Genomic DNA, 5,519 nt, shown 5'->3' with positions numbered 1-5,519 from the left:
ATCATGAAACCTAGTTGTAGTGCGGTCAGTTTCATTATCCAAAGTAATCCAACTTCCACTTGAGTCTTTTTATGTAATTGAGGCATTTCTGATATCCCATATCTGTAACACCGAAGAAGTACCCATTAACAAGTTATTAGAGGCAGATGGACATTTACACAGTTACACAGTGATTTTTATGAAGCATAAGTTTGGAAATTGATTTCTAGTATTGTAAATTTAATTACCAAATTCATAAAGGATTTGTGTAGTGGTGTAAATTACTTAGTTTATAAGGAGAGCATGTGAGGTAGTTAGGGAGGCTCACGGACTCAGTAGAAAGTTAGAGCTCTATTTTGTTTTCTTATAGTATTGAAAGAGGTCTGTGCTAGCAGGTCAAGAGACAAAATACTTCATCAGTAAGAGAAGACTGGAATCCAGAATTGCCTAGTACCTTGACTTAGTGAAGTTCTGCTCCATTTCAGCCCAGTTGCTCCAGCTGTTACGGTACATGCTGGGGTAGCCTCAGAAAGACTTTGTGAAGCCCTGTCACTTTGCAAATGCACTAATATCCTGCATGTTCTCTTATGAGAGATGTGAAATTATTCAAGCAAATGCTCATCTTGAGTGTGTTAGTGGCATTAAAATAAATGAGGATGCTTGCACCTGTTTTCTTTGATACTTCCCTACATGTGACCAAATTATTGCATTTCGGGCTGAACTCTAGATTTAGTAGGTTCACTTAGCTTATGGATTCAGATGGGACCTTGTGATGGGGTATTTCACTTACTCAGCACTGGTAGAGTGTAGCTATTGAATTTCTGCTTCTGAACAGATGTCTCTGAGAGTCAGTGCTGATGGAAACTTAAACATTTAATGACTTCTAGCTGCCTAGATTTGCCCTGATTTTGAATTACTAAATTCTGGATCCAGTGCTAGTGAATCACTCGCCTTCAACTGCCTAACTTAGTCTTAGTTCCAGATTCATGAAATCTAAGTTAGAAGAAATGGAGTCAATCCCTCTGAGCAAAACTCAGTGCTGAATGAAACTTGAGAGCTGTAGTAGAGTAACTTCTGTGAACTCTAAACCGTACTTTCTCAAAAACATGAGAGCTGAGGGTTGTACCTGTGTGGGTAGAAACTTTTTTTTTCTCCTGTGATGGCTGAAGTAATGTTATAGGCAAACTAACTTCCAACTCTATTCGTACAGCAAGGTATACAGCATGGTAGCTTTATACTGAAGACTGCAGAGACATGAAGCAAGACCTTTTATCTTTGAGCATTGGTTTGCAAAATATGTATTAGTTAGAGTGGTGCACTATGGTAAAATAGGGTCTGAATAGTGAAGGGTGCTGTAACTTGGGTTTTATTGTATTGTGAAATGCCCTGGGAGACTATTTTTACAAATATTTTTATTTTTTTTACTCTGAGTGCTGTTTTAAGTAGAATGGATTTAGCTTATCTTATTTAACTTACAGCTTGTATAGCTAAGATTTACATACAGTTAACAGTCTTGTGATTCACTGTTGTTCAAATTTACTAAATGTATAAAGTAAAATTTTTTGGTTACTGTTGCAGGTTGCTCCTTTTTGCATATTTTGATCCTCTTCTCATTTCACTTGAGGAAAAGAGGGCGTGCTAACATCTGAACAAAGAGTGTGTATTGTAGCAGTTGCAGGAAGTTAAAAGATCAAGTGTATTTTGTCTATATGCAAGTCCTTTAGCTTATGCCTCCTAGAATAGATGAAAAACTATTTCTGTACCGGCAAAAACTGAAAAGCTGGGCATCAGCTACAGAGTTAACTCTTTGCAAGTTGTGTGGGTGAGAGCAACAGTAAATAATGGAAGTTGAGTGATACTGCTTAGTGTTTGCATAAATACTTGTGTTGTGACTTAGCTGATTACTTAGTAGTATGCTGCCTCTTGTTGAGCAGGTTTCTGATCACAAAATCTCCTTGAACATCATTGTTCTGATTAAGTCAAAGTGTTGCAAACATACGGTCTAAGGGAAATTAATTCTCATCTCTAGGCACAATAGAACTTGAATATTTTATAACTTAATAGGGAAGAGATTCCCTGTGCCTTATGTGTTTAGAGGAGACCAAAATTGTTAATCGTTTGCAAATGCTTCAAAGAATACTTGAGTACAAAACTGAAGTATATGAGGTTTTCATATTTTGCCCCCTTCCCCCCCCATTGCTGATGCTAGACTGAAGCAGTGATACTGAATGTGGATTTTTCATATTAGGATGAGATTGCAGAACAATTCCAATTACATGACACTTTTTATGTGAATATTTTGTAAGTTGCTGCTTTCCTTTGTTGCATCTTCCTTACTGATTATTCCTTCTTAGGGAGCAGTTCAAATGTTCTGACAGTGTTTTAATTTAACAGGCCCAAGTTTCTGGAAAGTAAGACAAGTGACACTAATCAAGAGGAATGATGTTAAGAATGTTCAGTGTTAGAATATCTGAGAAAGTCCTTGTGGAAACACTGTACCTAGCAGTAAGGAGAAGTACTTCTTAAAGTAAACTGCTGAGCTAGACTTGGAATGTAAATTGTTAAATAAATAAAACTTTTATGAAAACATACATATGTAATTATTGGATACAATATTCCTAAACAAACGCTTGAACTTCTGAATCACTGTAAAGAGCTGAAGCTCTTTCTAGACGAGCAAAATGCAATACCTGCGTTTTGAAAACCTTTTCCCTTTAAAGGAAGTAGCAGTAAATTTAAAAAAAAAAAAAAAGGAGGGAGCTCTCCCTCCTCCCGTCCCGCAGCCGGCAGAGGCGCTCGACAGAAGCCAGATGCGGTTGCTGTGCGCTGGGCTTCCCGGCTACGCGCCGGGCGGCAGCGGGGCTGGCTGCGTGCTGCGGGGCCGCTGAGCGGTGCGTCAGGCAGCAGTTCAAAAGCAGAGGTGCTTCAGGTCCTCGGCGGCAGGTACCGGCTTGCTGATTTTTCTGTGAGTATGAGGATCACACAAGGAGTTGTGCAGGATTGGGGAAGTGGGACACGGAGTGGTAGGGGCATAATGCAGTGTGGATAAGCATAAAAGTTTAGGTTAAAATATGGAATAGTACTAGAATAGCATTTGTAACGTGGAGGGGGGATAGTCTACAATTCTCCTTTGTGACTTGCAGTTATTTCCCTAGCATAGTCTCTCATCTGTTTGCCTATGAAGTTACAGTTGATAATCCACAAAGAATCAAATAATATAGTTAACATTTTCATTTAAAAATATAATTAAAATTTCTTAATTCATTAAGAAAACCCACACTCTGACCTGTGTTTATAGAAAAAAATTCAAACTTTTGTAATACTGTTATGAACTCTTTCATTAAAGCAGTTAATGGATCTGTAGATGAGGTCAACTTAGAGATGCATGTGAAATTTTACTGGCCTCGTAAGTTTTTGAGGTCACTGGTAGCAGAGCAGGATAGTGCTATGAATCCAAATGGTGCACTGCTCTTTCAGTTCAGGTAATCTGAATCTATCACCTAAAATAAGAGGATTTTCTTTATATACTTACCATAGCAACTGTACAGTAATTCTGCATAACCGAGGGATGGGGAAGGGTTTTTTTTGTTTGTTTGTTTTTAATTCCCTGCTGTTTTTAAAGCTTCAAGGAACTCCATGTGAGTGCTGAGTTCCCCTACTAAGTTCAAAGCAAGAGGGCAGTATCAGAGCCAAGAAGAGTTTAGGAAGATTGTGGATTAGTTCAGAAGTAGGTGCCTGAATTTTCTGCAGGCACGTGATATGAACGTAGTAGTGAACACAGTCCATGGTTTTAATAAGAACTTAATTGATGTGATGTGTGTAAAAATAATAAATAAGACTCGCGGCTGAGAGAGCCTTGAAGAATGACTTAAGAAAAAGAAAGCTTAACAGATGTTTGAACTATTTTCAGATATCTAAAACAAAATAGGAGATAGCATGAAAGTTTCTTCATTTTAGAAGCTGGAGATGGGGGCAGGTGCTGCAGTCCTTTGGAAATTAGCATCATGGGTGGGATGGGAATGGTAAAGGGACTTGCAATCAAAGCTAAATGGCTTGTGTTTGATATGGCAAAAAGGGCGTGAGAAACGCAGATATAAGTAAAATTATTTTTGTAGCAGCTTTCTAAAGGGGTACAGGGAGGATAGCACAGCCAAATAAAGGGTTTTCAGTGCTTACAAGCAAGATGACAGTCTAAAGAAGAATGTTAGCTATGTATGTAAGAAGTTAGGTAGTGTTAAGTAGTGTTAAGTAAGTAGTTAAGTAGTGTTGTATGTCAAGAGAAAATAAAAAGATAAAAGATGAAAATTTGATTTCTTACCAGTCTTTTCCCTTAACCTGTAGAATTGAAGCATAGAAGTTTCAGTGAGTCATTATCAACAGGAAATATGATAAAATGTTTTAAATCCATGGCTCTGGGATCATCTGTTGCTGATGGTGAACTTCTGTACAGTTCAAGAAACTCAAATTTTAAAGAGAATATTTGTCTGTATTTCTTATCTGGCAAGACTTTTCCCCTCTTTTCTAATAAATTATTTTTGTATCTTTGTGAACAAGTGTGTCTTGTATTGGATGTTGAGGAATCACTTTGTGGTTCCCAAGATTTCCTCTACCATCTTCAAGCTGCCAAGTAAGATCCTACGCTTTCTGCCTCCCACATCCAAATTGTTTTCTCCAGTGATATTCTTCAGTATTCAAAAGTGTTCTCTTTAAGAACAAGTGTTTTACTGAGTGGCAAGGGATTTACTATCTACTAACAGCGTACAGGCAAGGTATTTAATTGTTAATTATTTATGTTTTGGTTGAAACCACATTTTTATTTGCAGTTGTTTCCTCCCCCTTTTTCCACATGAAGAGCCCCAAATCTCTTTTGCTGTACAATTGAAAGATTGTAACCTGTTTTCTTTGTTCAGTCCTTATGTATTATATATATATTATAAATACATCATGGTTCTGTTTATCAGCTGTGTAAGGACAGTAGAACAAATTCTGTTAAAGGACATATTCATATTGTATGTTGGAATTTCCTGATTGAAGGAAATTGCCAGGTCCATGAGTACAAATGGCTGAGAGAAAGAAAAGAGTAGTTCTCTGCACAGGTAATGAATTAAGCTGTCACTCAGTGGATTAGCTGTGAACATAATGCCTTATTGCCTCGCTCAGCAGTTGATTTCTAACACAGGTTTTAATAGCTGATGTGCTGTTTTGTTGCCCTTATTCACATGGGTGCTCAGAATAATTCACACCTTCCTCACAATTTTGCAGTCTTGTGTTTAAATTGCTGCCACAGATACAGGATTGGAGTGAAAGCTGGGACAGACTCGTGCTGTATGTGAATCAGAATGATCACGGGCAGTTTCACAACCTAAGAAAAAAGGTTCCAGCTGTATTGGTGACCGTGTTCTTAAAATATGTACGTGGAAGGAGTTCCTAATTTTAGTATGATTCTAGTGTGATGACCCCGGGTTGCGAGGTTTCTCAGCATCCATCCTCGCCCTCCTTAGCGGGCAGTGCCCTTCTGCCGCCGAGGCCCCTCCTCGCAG

This window comes from Meleagris gallopavo, chromosome 1 (genome assembly GCF_000146605.3).
Source record: "Meleagris gallopavo isolate NT-WF06-2002-E0010 breed Aviagen turkey brand Nicholas breeding stock chromosome 1, Turkey_5.1, whole genome shotgun sequence".
NCBI lineage: Eukaryota > Metazoa > Chordata > Aves > Galliformes > Phasianidae > Meleagris > Meleagris gallopavo.
The sequence above is the reverse complement of the archived record's forward strand: the minus strand, read 5'-3'. Positions refer to the sequence as shown.